Source organism: Balaenoptera physalus (genome assembly GCF_965194825.1).
Source record: "Balaenoptera physalus genome assembly, chromosome: 17".
Taxonomy (NCBI): domain Eukaryota; kingdom Metazoa; phylum Chordata; class Mammalia; order Artiodactyla; family Balaenopteridae; genus Balaenoptera; species Balaenoptera physalus.
Window position 1 is genome coordinate 47007102 of NC_138895.1, and position 15533 is coordinate 47022634.

Genomic DNA, 15533 nt, shown 5'->3' on the forward strand with positions numbered 1-15533 from the left:
GGGCTGCCATAACAGTACTGCGCACTAAGTGTCTTAAAATGACAGGAATTGCTCGTCTCACTCTTCTGGAGGCTAGAAGTTTGAGATCGAGGTGTCAGCAGGACTGTGTTCTCTCCAACAGCTCTAGGGAAGAATCCTTCCTTGCCTCTTCTGTCTTCTGGTGGTTCCTAGGAACCCTTGGCATGTTTGCCTTGTAGATACACCACTTCAGCCTCTGCCTGCAACATTGTGTGTGTCTGTCTCTGTGTCCTTTCTCCTCTTCTCATAAAGACACCAGTCGTACTGGCCAAGGAGCCCACCCTAATCCAACGTGACTTCATCTTACCTAATTACATCTGCAACATCCTTACTTCCGAATCAGGTCACGTTCTGAGGGACTGGGAGTTAGGACTTCGACATGTCTTCTTTGGGGGACACAATCAACCCGGAACAGAAAGGAAACAGAAAGCACTCTCTTCACTATGCATTAACCAGCTGTGTGGTCCCAAGCAACTCAAACTTGTGATTCAACAAACATCAGTTAGCACGGAGCACGTGCTAGGGATCCCCAGAAAGGAACGATCAGTCAGCCACTCTTACTGAGCCCCCAGCCTGGGAGAGAGACACGTGAACTAACAACACCACAAGCTTATGGTCGCTATACTGCAGGCACGTATGCCTGGTGAGATCAGCCCTCTGAGGAGAGAGCCCGCAAGCATGAAGGTTGGATGGTTTCTACAGAATGCAGTCTGTTTGAGAATGACTGGATGGATATTCACCAAATGCACAAGAGAGGGGAAGAAATTCCAAGCAGGAGTAATGGTGCATGAAAAGGCTTGGGTTAATCGGAAAGCATGTGTTCAGGGAGAGTTTTGTGTAATTTTGTACGGTTGGAAGCAAAGCAGTACTTGACAGAGCAGCAGATTAGGTCAGAAAAGAAGAGGGAGCTGGCATGAAAGCCTTATAAACCATGATAAGGAGTCTGGTATTTATTGTTTAGAGGGGAACAGGAGAGGTGTGAGAAGGAAAATAAAGTGATTGGATTTGCATTTCAGAGAGATTGCTGTGGCATCAGTGTGGAGGCTGGGTGAGACAGAAGAGGATGGAGACCCTTCTGGGGATATGCAGGTTCACATCTTCCTTAATCTCCTCAACAACACTTGAAAGCTGTAGGAACTGGAGCCCAGAGAGGGGAAGGAACCCTCACAGCGCAGCAGCAGGCTAATGCATGCTTGGTCCATAGGCTCAAACCACAGCTGTGGTCCAAGGAAGAGGCAACCAGAGCCTGATCCAAGGCAGGAAGAAGCATGATAAGGAGGAGAGGACAGACTCAAAGGGTGCTTAGAACTAGATTCCCATATAGGTGTGGAGTAAGAGAAAAAGGGGAGAAGTCCACTGCCTCTTTGAGTCTTATTTGCTCATTTCTCATGGTCCTTACAACCTGAAGTCAAGTGATCACCTATGACAGAACACCTTGAGGAGATGAAAATGCGCGAGACCACCTGAGCATCCGCTTGAAGGAGCGGTTTGGTTTTGCCTCCTTGGCCTCTCCTCCTGGAGTCCTCACACCATAATAGAACTAAACAGATCATTCCAGGGATCAGCAAGGAAAAGGGGAAATTCCAGGGAGGAAGGATGAGGGCAGGAAGTAGTCCAGTGCCTTGGAAACAGGGGTGTGTGTGTGTGTGTGTGTGTGTGCGCACATGCACACGTGAACCAGAGTTAAGAGAATCAAGGCTTTTCTTTTCTCTTTGGCTTTTCTTGTGTTTTTTGTTTTTCTTTTCCTTTCCTTTTTTACCTTTTTTCTTTTCTTTTCTTTCTTTTCTTTCCTCAGGTCTATTCCTTTGTGGGGCATTCTCTAAAAGACCTTGGGTGAAGTATCTTCCCAGACACTAGTCTGAGTGTGAAGGATCCCATAAGGTAGGGAGGACCTCAGGGAGTGGGCTGGGTCTCCTACTGGCCCCACCTTTGGAGCTGCTTAACGTTTACACCTTATTAATTATCTATTCCCATACATATGTAACATGCATCAGATTATCCCTATTATAAGGTTTATTAAATTGTGGTAATCAATCATCTTCACAAATCCTCAATCTTTATATTTGTTGCTCAAAGATTCATCTACTCAAAAATGTTAAGAACTGGGGAACTTCAGTTTTTATCCTGCCTTTTCATTCCTTCATGCGTCTATAAATCATTCTTCATTTATCAAATGTGTATTAAGAAACTTCTGTGTGCTATCCTAAGATTATGAAAATAAAACCATACTATAAAATAGCATCAAATGTGAATTTAGTAGAACATTCATCCTCCTCTATAAATGTGTGTTAGGCGTTACTGTGTCTTCTCTTTTATATGCAAAGATGAGATCACTAGCCTGCCATCAGTGATGTATATACTTTGAGCTGCTTTCTGGTATGGCATAGGGTGCCAGAAACCACCCCTTCCATGCCTCAGGCTCTTTGTGATTCTGTGCAGTGATTGTATTCTGAGACTCCATTCACTCATATACTCCAGGCTTGAGTCTCCACATTTAGTGGTTCTGATGACTTCTAATTCATGTAAATGTTAGGGCTGTCTCCTTTTATTCTGCAAAAAGTACCTAAAATACCTTTCTTTTAACCATAATGGTCAACCGGTAGTGTATGCTGAAACCATTGATTTTCCAAATATAGTGCCTGCATTTAGCACTGAGAATAGCCCTTTAATTACTACAAAACCAAGCAATATTGGGAGAAGCCTGCACATTGGGGTGCAGCAGATGCTGGGGCAGAGGGACTCTGGGTGCAGGTCCAGCGTAGCAGGCAGACCCTCGGCATGTGGAGGACTAGACCCAGACAACAGGGGAGTCAGCACACTGATGCATGGCCAAAGCACAGGAAAAAGGCATCTCAAAATAGACAACACTCGAAAACAGGCAGGCAGTGGGGCTGCATGAGGGCTTTCTGCAGGGGCAAGAGGCAGGCCTTCAGGTGGGAGTGAAAGGACAGCTCGCATCAGGGGGACAGAAGAGGGCAGCGATAAGAAAGGTTGACTGGCAGACAGACCTGGGTTTGAATCCTGGTCCAGCCACTACGTAACTAGGAGAAGACTGCTGGCGGATTCCATACCTGACTCTCTGCTTTCTGAGCACGCATCCTTTGCAGGTAGTTGTGGCCATGGGACTGCATTCTTGCCAATGCACCATGAATGGAAGCCATTTGGATTGGTACCTTAACATTTCCCACACCCAGTCCTCCATTCTGCCACCCCCTTGGAGTGACCTTGGTATTGAGAGGGAACACTCTGAGATGGATGGGGCCTCTGAAGCCCTACTTGGAGGAAAGGCCTGGCCAGTCAGGAACACCTGCTCTGGATTTCAGGTGAGCAAGAAATACATTTCTACCTTAACTAGTACAACTTAGACAAGTTACGCAGCCTCTCTAAAACTCATCTGAAACCTAAGAGGAATATTAATTAAATGATTTCCTATCATCCTGCCCAACCTGGACACTCCTTCCCAGCCGTCTTCCTGTGCCATTTCTTCACTCCACACAGGTGCGCACACACATGACTGCTACCTGGGAGGGGTGCACCTTGGCCATCCTATTTCATCCTATTTTCATGCCACCCACCACCATTTTTCTTCTAAATTTACTTCCCCCACCTCAAGTTCCTTTGACAGATGTGTATACCCACCTCCTGCTTTAATTTTCTTCTTGGCATTTATTACTATCTGATTTGTTTGGTTGTTTGTTTATAATATCTCCACCATTAAAATAAAGGCTCCACTATAATATAAATATATAACTATATAAATGTAATGTAAAATAAGTATATAAATATATATATTATATTGTAAATAATATAAATATATATTATCAATAAACATAAAATATGATATAAACACTGTATCTTTTGGGTTTAGAATAGTATCTGATCTACAGGAGGCCCTCAGGCAATATTTGTTGGCTAGATGGATAGACGGATGAAGCAGAGCCCAGCTATAAGAATAGGAATACAAAGTCAGGGACAGACTAAGCAGCATGGGTGACTTCATGTGGAGCTAGAGTCCTAGGTTGGCTCTCTTTACGGTCTTCTACACCCAACTGGTCCAAGAGTAGGGAAGCCAAATATGTTCCTGCCTGCATGCCAATCCTCGGCCATTGGGTAGAGCTGCCTGGAACACTGAGTCAAGTGGGATTCTAAGGCTGCAGCTGTGTGGGCTTAGCAGAAATGAAGGTGATGGTCCATTAACGGTGTCTATCTCAGAAAGGGAAGTAGGAAGTAGTGGTAAACATATTTGCAGTCCTTTTCCTGGAAGCTACTATGGGGCTGAACCTGCTGGTGTGGGTCAAATTATCTCAGCTGTAGAAGGAAGCAAGCCACAGAGGCTGGGGAAAGGCAGGACCTGACAGCATTTTTGAAATGCCATTTACCACCTGTGCTGGCTGTGATTACACCAAGGCTGACAGTCATGTGACTAAACGTGCTGAGATGATTAGTCTGAATGGGCTTTGGGCTCCTGGCTTTCTTCCCATTGATTTTCAATGGGTAATAATAACACACTGATAAATTCTACACAGGGAAAGGATGCAAGGGCACAAGAGGACTTTCACGCCCGCCTTAACCAGGCTTGTGTTCTCCTGCGACAATGGCCACATTTCACTAAATTAGTAGTTGTGCTAGCCCCCTTTTCATCCCTGCAGTATGATTTTTTTTTTCCAGTGGATGGCTTGGCTTGAAGCAAAGCACCCAAAGCCTGATGAAGCCTCGTCTGACAGTAATTGAAGATAAAGACTAAGCCTTCAAGTTTTGAAGCATGTTGCAAGTAATTCAGCCTTGTTATAGCAAACCGTAAAGCTAAGGGGTCTGTTATTACCATAAAATATATCTTGCAAAATCATTTTCTATTTTCCCAAGACCAATCATCTCTTTCTCTCTTAGAAAGGAGAGAGCCACTTTTCTCCAGTCAGTTTTAAAGCCAAGATGCTGCCTAGTATTGTATAAGGCTTTAGGATTTGCATAGCTCAGAGGCTGAAACAACAATATAAATGAGTTGTTCAACTTCTCACAGCTTCCCCCTCAAAGGTCACAGAGTCTCTCTGCTGTCCAAGCTTCTCCCTGGAAGAAAGTCAAGAACCCAGCGGTCCTTATTTTGCACAGCTTTAATGTATTCAGTGGCCTTGCTTGGGGATACTATCATATCTGTCATTGCCAGGATGACACCCAGACCCAAGATGGTGTCCTGTGTATGTGTATTCATATCCATATCCATTTTTAGGTCTTTTAACTATTTTCAAGACATTTTTATTATAGTTTCCATAAAAGCTTTGTATATATTTTTTGTATCTATTTCTAGGTATCTCATTTTTGGAGGCGACTATGATTTTTTTATTTCATTTTTAAATGTATTGCTGATAGATAAAAATTCAGTTGCATTGTTGTTCTTGTTTTTGTTGGTTGTTTATCCAGCCACTTTACTAAACTTTCTTATTAAGTCTAATAATTTATCTGTAGATGCCTTTGGATTTTCTACGCAATTTTTAATTCTGCTACTATGACTCTTAGGACCCTTGCATTCCAATCTTATTTCTTTATTAAACTAGTTAGGACTACTACTACAGCATGACATAGAAATGGAGATGGTAAGCCCTCTAGTCTTATTCCTGATATTAAAGGGAATCTTTTCAATACTTCTCCATTTCTTATGATATTTTCTGTTGGAGTGCTTTTGTAGATTTTTTTGAAGTTAATGAGGGTTCTTCCTATTGAGCATTCTTCCTAGTTGCTAAGAGTTTATATATGAACACATGTTGAAATTTAGCAATCCATTTTCTGTAACTATTAATTGTATACTTTTCCCCCTTTAATTTTTTTTTTTTTTTTTTTTTTGACCGTGCCACGTGGCTTGCAGGCTCTTAGTCCCCGACCAGGGATTGAACAGGGGCCACCGCAGTGAAAGCACTGAGTCCTAACCACTGGACCGCCAGGGAATTCCCATCCCCCTTTAATTTATTAATGCAGTGCATCATATTAATTGATTTTCTAATGTTTAACTTTACATCTTTGGGATAAATCCAACTTAATGACATATTATATTCCTACATCGCTGAATTCAGTTTGCTAATATTTTTGTGTAGAATGTTTGCACCCATGTTCATAAATGACACTAGACTGTAATTCGCTTTTCTTGTACTATTCTTACCAAGTTTGGTATTATGATTATGCTAGACTCATATATTCTGAAATAATTTTTATAAAATCGAGATTATTTATTCCTTGAATGTTTGATAGCACTTAGTAAAACTGTAAAATTGTTTTTAAAAACACAGTAAACTGTGAAAAAATATTATTTTGTGGGAATATTTCATATTACTGATTGAATATTTTTATTTATTATAAAACAATTTTATTTATTATTAAAAATTTTTTTTAATTATTATATTTTTATTTCCTCTTGAATCGGTTTTGGTCAGTTATATTTTTCTAGGCTTTGTCAATTTTATCTAAATTTTCCAATTTATTGGCATTAGGTTGTTCAAAAGACCATATTTTCTTTTTAATATATGCAGCATCTATAGTCATATCTTTTATATTTCTAATGTTGTTAATTTGTGCCTCTTCTCTCTCGCTCTTTTTCATTAATTTTGCAGAGGGTTTCAATTTTATTAGTCTTTAAAAAAAAACTTTGGCTTTGTAGGTCTTCTTTATTATGTGTTCATTTTCTGCTTTAATCTTGTGTTATTTTCTTCTTCTTTTTTGAGTTTATTTTACTGCTCTTTTCTAAGGATACTTAGTTCATTAGTTTTCTACCATAATTCTTATCTGACTGTTCTTTAGACTATAAATTTCTCTCTAAATATAGCCTTAGTGGAAATCTAAAATTTTTGGTAAGTAATATCTTCAGTACCATTCCATTCTAAACATTCTTTTAATTCTCCTTGTTATTTCTCCTTTGGCCTTGGAATGTTCAGAAGTATGCTTTTTAATTTCTAAATAATTGGAAAATTTTGGTCATATTTTTGTTTTTTATTTGTAGCTTAATTAAGCTGTGGTTAGAGAATATGACCTATATGATAAAATTCATTTAGAATTAAGCCTTGATTTGTAGACTAATACGTGGTTGATTTTCACTGATGTTCTCTGTCTCTAAAAAAAATGAGTTTTTTATAGCTGATTGATGTGGTTTTATGGAAATGATCTATGATTAAGTGAAACATGTTCATTGTATTATGCAAATCTTATTCATCCTTAATGATATTTTTTAGTCTGCTTTTCTTATTACCCCCTTAGGATAGTGGATTTGCCTATTTTCCCTTGTAGTTCTGTAAATTTTTACTTTATCTATTTTGAGGCTACATTATTAAGTCCATATAATCTTGGGATTATTTTATCTTTCTGTTGAATTGAACCTTCTATTAAATAAAGATATTCTTTCACTAGAAATACTCTTTGCCTGTGGTTTATTTTGATATTAATATAGCTAGGCCAATTTTATTTTACTTAGCATTTGACTAATGTATCTTTTCGGTATTGCTGGATAACAAACTACCCCAAAACCTGGTGGCTTAAAACAGTAATCCTTTATTATTGCTCATATGTCTGCTGATCTGGAATTTAGCTGACCTGGTCTGGGATTAGATATGCTTCTCAATGCAGATGTGTGGATTGGATTGACTATGGTGGTTCTGCTCCTCGTCTCATCTACCTTGGACCAGTGGGCTAGCCAGGGCCTGTTCTTCTCATGGCAATGGCAGGGATACAAGAGCACAAATGGACACTAGTAAAGCCCCTTACAGCTTAAGCTTAGAATTGGCACATTATCACTTCTCTCCATAGACCACTGGTCAATGAAAGTCACATTACAAGTCCAAAGTCAAAGTGTAGGGAAGCATACTGTACCCATAATAAGACCAGGAAAAGGGAGATGGAGGGAAGGGTGAAGAATTAGAAGCAAATATTCAATCTGTCACACCATCTTTTTTCTATCAATCTTTCTGTGTCCTTAGGCTTTTATATGTCTCATGTAAATAGGATAAACTGGATGTTATTCCCTGTTCAGTGTGATCATATTTGTCTTTTTCTCATGTATTATAATTGCTGATATATTTGGATTTATTTCTAGTCATTTTAATTCGATCCTCCATAATCTTAACCTCTCTTTTATCTTTTCCATCTCTTTGTCTGTCTCTGATAATTTCTCTCTCTCATCTTCCAGTTCATTAATTCTGTTCAGCTATATTTATATAATGTATTAATAAACACATATAATTCATATGTTAATTTCAATTATTGTATTTATCATTTTGAGTTGTATTTTATTTTGTTTCAAATTTGCTTGCCTATTCTTCATAGATTCTCTCCAATGCTCATATTTTCAAAGTTGTCTTTCACTTCTTTAAATATATTAACCATAGTTAAGAATATCTAAAGTATTTATAGGTCTGTTTCTAAAGTCTTTTTTTTTTTTCTTCTGGTGCCTTATATACTCATGATTTTTACTATAAGTTGCTCATTTTTGTTGGAAATTTATCTCCAAAAATCTTGGGGAATCTGGGATGAAGATGGGTTCCTGCAGAGGTGATTTACATTGGTGTCTGTTGTGCTCCCGGAGGCTCTGTTATTTTAAGCTTAACTGTAAATTAAATTCTTGGTTCAATGTTTTTGAGTTGCCAGTTCCATATGAATTCAGGCTTCAAATTAACATGAAGCCCTGTTTATGGCTAAAAATTCTGAGAGGATTTCTTTTTCCCCTGATTAGCACCAAGTTTTGAGACAAGTAATTTCCTCTTTGGTCTAGGGTGAGAGAAAGGAAGAGACCAGTTGGCGCTTTAGTTCTCTGCCTTGAACATACCCTGAGTTTTCTGGTGTCTCCTTTTTCTGTGAATCCATGACAAAAACAAACAAACAAACATTAAGTTCTCCAGGATCAGTAACTCTACACAAAACATCATAAGCCCTATTGTTTTCCTAATAAGTAAAACCACATCACCTTGTGCTTTTACAGTTCCTGTATTGAATACCTGAGGAGGTCAGAGATGGTTTAGCATTACCTCTTCAGTTCAGTGATTTGACTCAAATTCAAAGATGGTACACCCGTTTCAATAATTAAACCACCACTTCAAGGGCTTTATCATTAAGCATAAAGAAATAGGAACTAATGAGAGTTGGAGGTGGGGATAATATTGTGTGATACTAGCAATATGCTTGGCAATGTCATAGAAGAGAAAAGCTTAGACTTTAGTTATCTCAAATAAAGCCTTTTAGTTTCACACACGAGGAAACTAATGATCAGAGATGCAATGTCATACAGCAGATCACACAGCTAATAAATGTCAGAATCAGAATCAGAGATAGTCTAACTTCTACCTTAGCCTTCTTTCCTCTTAAACCAGTGTCTTCCAAACTATAATATCTGGAAAAATAATTTCTCCATGAGTTGCTCCTCAAAAGGTTCTTTGATCAAATAAGTTTAGGAAATTCTGCATGCCATTAACTCTCTTTCGTAGACTTAGAAGGCATATAGCATAACCAAGGCTCAGAGACATTGTGAAGTAAGAATTCTTTTTAACAATCATTTCACAAATTAATTTAACCAAAAAATCTTTTCCTACAGAACACCTGTTAAAACTGTGCAGAACATATATGTTCCCCAAAGCAATTTAGGAAATGGTCTCCTGATAAAAAATCATCTCTGCCATTTTCTAAGTAGCATAAAACTCTGTGCAGTCATTAAATCCCCAACAAAACAAAGGGGATCCTGTGGCACATATTGTTTTATTACATCTGAAGTTGTCATGTCTGGAGATATACATTAAAAATTTCATCATTGATTTGAACCTTAAGTTATATAAATAAAAAATCTTAATCTTTGAAAAATGGACTAGAGAGGACTCCCACTTCCAACTATGATGGGGTATCCTTTATCAGACAATTCCTCCTGCTACGAACAATTATGAATGCTGAAAAAAATATTGAAAAACAGCTGCTTAAAGATATCAGCAATCAATCAAGGCAACCAAAAGCTGATTGGCCAAGACCCCAGAGAGAGGAGAAGGACACTTCAGTGAGCCTGACCTTCTCCACTGACAGTTTGTAAATAAAGTGGGGTCAAGAGGCCAAGCAGAAAGTAACTTATCAGAGCTATTGATAGTTCCATGGGGTTGCAGAAATAAAAGTTGGAGTTTTAGGTGACCCAAAGTCAGTACCTAAAGTCTTAAGATACTGGAGAAAAGGAAACTACAGATAAGTGGGCCCAATATTCTGTCTGTGTGGCTTTTCTCATTGAGGAATTTTCTGATTCTCAAGACACATCAGACACAAAGCAACAGCTAAGAGGTGAAAAGCCAAGCAGAACTTTTAGGATTCTCACCATTCTGGGGAACTAACGCTACAAGTATTAGAATTATCAGATATAGACTTTACAATAACCATGTTTAATACTTCATGAAAATAGATGACAAAAGGAAAATTTGACCAAAGAATTCAAATCCATAAAAAAGGGTCAAATGATAATTTTAGAACTAAAAAGTACAATAACTGAAAATAAAAACCCAATGGTGGATATAACAGCAGGCTAGAGATAGCAAAAAAGAGGATCAGTAAATGAATGATAGGTCAGTAGAAAATATATTACTGAAGTACAACTAGGAAAAAGTGTAAAAAATTACTAAAAGAAGCTAAGAAACATGGGATGTGATAAAAGGTCAACTTACTGTAATGCACCTCCCAGAAGAAGATAGGACAAAGCAGTACTCACAGAGATAATGACAGCACCATCTGAAACAAATTCAAGTCATCAAACCACAGATTTTTAAAGCTCTACAAATTCCAAGTAGCATAAATATAAAGAAAGCCATGCCTAAGCTCATCATAGGAAAACTATGAAAACCAAAAGTAAATAGGGTATCTTAAAACCACCCAGGGAAAAAAGACATATTACTTTCAAAGGTAATACTGGCAACTAACTACCCAGAAGAAATAATGGAAGTCAGAAGGCAATGCAATGACATCTTTAAAACGTTGAATGAAAATAACTGCCAATATCCAGTGAAAAATCTCCTTCAAAAATGAAAGCAAGATATAAACATTTCCAGGCAAAGAGAGAGAGAGAGAGAGAGAGTGAGAGAGAGACAGTTTGTCACCAGCAGACCACTCTAAAAGAAATACTAAAGAGAGTTCTTGAGACAGAAAAATTTATCTTAGCTGAAACCTGCAAATATAGGAAAGAATATCAGTGAGAAAGGTAACTATATGGATAAATCTGAAGAAAAATTAACTGTAAAAAATAATAACAAAAATAATAATAATAATAATAACAATGATGCTTTGTTCCATTTTAAATATATGTATAATTAAAATGCATGACATGGGGCTTCCCTGGTGGTCCAGTGGTTAAGAATCTGCCTGCCAATGCAGGGAACACAGGTTCGAGCCCTGGTCTGGGAAGATCCCACATGCCGCAGAGCAGCTGGGCCCGTGAGCCACAATTACTGAGCCTGCGCATCTGGAGCCTGTGCTCCGCAACGAGAGAGGCCGCGATAGTGAGAGGCCCGCGCACTGCGATGAAGAGTGGCCCCCACTTGCCACAACTAGAGAAAGCCCTCGCACAGAAACGAAGACCCAACACAGCCATAAATAAATAAATAAATAAAATTTAAAAAAAAAAATGCATGACAAAATATAACAAAAGTAGAAAAGGTTAAAAATAATTAAAGTGTACTAAGATTCCTGCATTCTCTGAAAAGTGGTAAAAGTACTCCTTTAGAATGCACCCTTGTAACTCAAGATCACATGTTGTCATCTATAGGGTAATTGTAAATAGAATAGTAAAAACAGATAATACATATAGAGAACAATAGTAAGATACACAGGACAAATAATACAAATATATCAATAATTACATTAATTATGAATATATAAAATATTTTATTTAAAAAAATAAAACTTGTCAGACTATTGTAAAAAGAAATAAGTACATGCTGATGATGAGACACACATTAAGTGGAGGAAAAAATTTGAGAGTAAAAGCACAGAAAAAGATACACTACACAAACACTAAACTATAAATAAACAAATAGATAAGGCAAATGTAGTTCTTTTCTTGTCAGACAATGTTAAACTTTAAGGCAAAAACATTACTAGAGGTAAATAGGGACATTTTATAATGATAAAAATGTCAATCCACTAAAAAGATGTAGCAATCCCAAATTTGTATGCATCTTATAACATAGCCTCAAAATATAGAAAGCAAATTTTAAAACCTCAAGGATAAATTTTAAAATTCTCAATTACACTGAGGTGCTTTAATACATCTCTTTTAGTAACTAATAGAACAAACAGACAATGAATCAGTAAAAATATGAAAGATTTGAACAACACAATTAACTAATCTGACCAAATTGTTACATTTAGAACACTCCATCCCAAAACTGCAGAAAATACATAACATTTACCCAAATTGACCATAAGCTGGGCTGAAAGGCAAGTTTCAATAAATTTTGAAGAACTGAATTGTACAAAGTATATTTTCTGACTGCAGCCAAAGCAAGCTATAAATTAATAACAAAAATATAATTAGAATATCTTTATATATTTCAAAAGTTTTAAATATATTTATAAATAACCCATGGGGTCAAGGAGAAATAAAAATGGAAACTGGAAAATAACTTCTAACTGATTAATAATAAAAATACAATATATCAAAACTTGTGAGATGCAGCTAAAGTTGTATTTAAAGAAAAATAGATACTTTTAAATGCATGTATTAGAAAAGAGGAAAGCTGAAATTTAATGATCTAAATGTCTATCTCAAAAAATGTTTCAGTCATCAAGAGCAGAAATTAATGAAATAGAAAACAAATACACAATAGAGAAAAAGTACAGAGACAAAAGTTGATTCTTCAAATTTAAGTTTACGAGCTCTATAAACCCCTAGCAGTATTGAGAGAGAGAAAAAAGAGAAAACACAAATTACCAATATCAAGAATGAGAAGAGAGACATCACTACAGATCTTGCAGATATTTAAAAGATAATGAGAGCAAATTATGAACAACTTTATGCCAATACAAGTGAAAATTTGGATAGAAAGGACAAAGTCTTTGAAATTTTTAACTGGGAACTGACCCCCAATACAAGAATTGTATTATATTGTATCGTATCGTATTGTATTGTATTCTTGTAGAAATACAAGAATAGAAATATGAATATTCCTGTATTTATTAAAGAAACTGAGTCCGTAATAATAACCTTCCCGCTGAAACACACACATACACACACACACACATACACACAACACTAGGCCCAGATAGCTTCACCAATAAATATTTCCAAACATTTAAAAATAACACTAATTTTATACATACTCGTCCAGATAATAAAAAAAAAAAATAGTGTATACATCACAACTTGTGTCATGAGCGCAGCATAACCTTGATACCAAAGCTGACAGAGAACAATTTCAGACAAAATCACTCTTGTGATACTAACACAGTATGAGCAAATCCAATCCAGCAAAAGGTAAAATGTATTATCTAACATAATCAAGTGAAACTTATTTCAGGAATAGAAGGTTTATTTAACATTCCAAATCAATCTGTAATTCACTAAACAAATAGAATACAGGGGAAAATTATACATTTATTTCAATAGGTACAGAGAAAGCATTTAATACAAATCAACACTCATTCACTATAAATACTCTTCATAACTAGGCATAGATGTAAATTTCCTGTAACATGGATTTACCTGATAAAGGTATATGCACAAAACTTACAGCAAGTGCCACAATTATTTTTAGATTATTAAGCTATTTGATAATTATTAAGCTTCAAACCCACCCTTCTTTTTACTTCATTTTGTGTTTTGGGAGCTGGCACTCTGCAGTTCACATTTCTGCTTTGCCAGCAAGCTTCCTGTTAGGCTTTAGGGAACATGAGACAGAGGCTGCAAAGCTGGAGGAGGAAGAAGGGACTTTCTTGTTTTCTTCGCACTTGTTTGTGTTAATGCAGCCAGAGTTCTTCATCCTGGAAGTGACAGTTGTTTCCAAGAGCAGCAGTCGTTTCCAGTTTGCAGCTTTTTCATACTTCAGAATCTGTCTCACCATGCCCCGTCAGAGATAACAATGCCAGCCCTTGTTGCCCCCTCCTCACAGCTCTGAAACCAGCTCCAAGGGGCCCTCTACAGGAGCACCTTCAGCTCCAAGGTCCTCAGGCACTGGTCAGGCAATGTCCTGTCCCCAGGAGACTGCAACCCAAATCCATGGAGTCTCTCATCTAAGCTTTTAAGTTTTACTAATATCAACCCCTTTCCTTTGTTTTCCTAGCACCAGGGTAGTAGCTGCTTCCTGTGGTTACAATCTCTGTGATACTTCATGTCATCTCTTTGCCTTTTCTCTTCTCCAAAACATGGATGATAATTCTTTAAATTAAATTCTCTTTCTTAAAATAACTAATGTGGTTTCTGTATTCTAACTGACCCTGACTGATATAATACCTAATGGTAAAGTAGTGGAAGCCTCTCCCGGAGACTTGTAATTAACAAGGACATCTGCTGACATCTCATCTATAAAACATCATACTGGAGGACCTAGCTAGTGCAGTAAGAAAAGAAAAAGAAGTAAAAGGCATAACAATCAGAAAGGAAGAAATAACATTATTTTGACTATATAATTGTATACATAGAAAACACAAAAGAAAGTACTTAGAAATTATTAAATATATTTTATATATATATATATATATCAATGTCAATATTTTAAAAATTATATTTCCAAATACACTGGCAACAAAGTATTAGAAAATGGAATTTTTTAAAAAGATAACTCTTACGACAGTATCAAAATCCCCCAATATCTATAAATTTAGCAAAAGATGTACAAACCATTACTGACAAAAATTTTAGAAGACTTAAATAAACTAAAGGATTCCTACCCACTGACCAGGAATACCTGCTTTATATTTACACTGCTGAGGGTAGAAAATAAACTTCTACTGTGCTAAGCCAATGAAATTTAGGGATTTATTTGTTACAGTAGCTGGTGTTATCCTAAGTTAAACGTTTGGGCTGAAAATGCATGCCAATATGATATGATTTTCTCAAAGGTTAATTAAGTGTACAACCCCTAAAAATAAGATTTTTATTAGGTTCCATATCAAAAAGTTTTAATTAAAAATCAGTCTCTCTTTGTTCAGCTTTCACTCTGCCCATTTCAGAGTCCAAGAGGCTTTTCTATTTGTTAGGTCTCAGAGGCGTGTTGAGCCAAATTGATCCCAAGACCATTCTCATGTCCAAGGGAGGAAACCCTGGAAAGAACACCTCTTTCATCATCTCTCTTTCCTTGATCACTAATACAGTCTTATTAAAGGCTAGCGTATCAGAGGTAAATTCACCATCCTTGCCCACTGGTGCTTTTTTTAGAATATATCTGCTCTAATCTCAGCTTCTTGTGGATGTGTGAGCTGAAGTCTTAATCCTTCCCCCTCCCCCAGCAGGCGGGCATGTGATTGAAACCCAGCTGATGTACTGATCTGTCAGGGACAAATCAGTTTCTGGAGCTGAAAGATCATTCAGA